The sequence below is a fragment of the Pterocles gutturalis genome, unplaced genomic scaffold, assembly GCF_000699245.1.
Source record: "Pterocles gutturalis isolate BGI_N339 unplaced genomic scaffold, ASM69924v1 scaffold7787, whole genome shotgun sequence".
In the NCBI taxonomy this organism is placed as follows: Eukaryota; Metazoa; Chordata; class Aves; order Pterocliformes; family Pteroclidae; genus Pterocles; species Pterocles gutturalis.
In genome coordinates, this window is record NW_010112666.1 from 95483 (window position 1) to 96467 (window position 985).

Below are 985 nucleotides of genomic sequence, written 5' to 3' on the forward strand. Positions count from 1 at the left end.
CAAGTGCATGCAGAAGCTAAATAATACTTACACAGCTATCTTGTGTGTGTGTGCTCTCATCTAAAAAATACCCAGGAACCACCTCTCAGTAAAAATACATGCTTAACACATGTTAACTACCAATTCAAGGGATGGCTTAAAGATCTGATACCCAAGTAAGGGACCCATAAATATATAAACAAAGCCAGCACATCACATTTGAGTACCGAAGCCCACAGGAAGCAAGCACTGCCGGCACACAGTCTGGACCCTCGTATCCTTCTGTTTACACTGTATAATGTCAATGGATAATCCTGACAGGAGCGTGGCCAGCTTCCAAGAAGACAATGCAAACATCAAAACAAACTGAAATTGGAGAGTGGTTTGCCAGCTAGATCTTTATAAAGCCAACAAAAATTGATGACGTCTCACAGGGAGTTCTCACTGGCAGGATAAAAAAGCTGGGCCAAGTCCTGGTCCTGCAGGCGAAGCCAGCAGAAGCTCTGTTGACTTTCAGGAGAAGGGCATGAAAAGAGGTCAAACCTTGTGACTGCAAGGCCACATCGCATTGTAAGATGCTGCCTTCCGGAAGATGCCTGCTAGAATGCTCATGCTCCAGGCTATGTTGTCAGAAGGGAAAGATGTGACACCTGCACTTACACCGGTTGCCCAAGCCCTGGTGGCACCATGAGGGTGAATGCCTCACCAGAGTCGTCCCACACAGCAGCACTCAGCAGCTATAGCCCCGGCCACACTCCTACGTACCCCGCCCATTTAGCAATCACTAGTTCTGCTTTTGGCTGATCTCTTCCAGGTGTGCTTCTTGTTAGTTAACTCACTGTCATTTTGGCAATATGCCCTTGTTTGCACTAGAAATGTGTGTGAGCAGCTGCTTCCCCTGCAGACTCCAACAGCACAGAAAGCTGAAGGACCTTCAGACGCTGCTTGCTGGAGGAAACAACTGAACCCTAAAGGTTCAGAAATTCTAACCTGCATCTAAAAATGG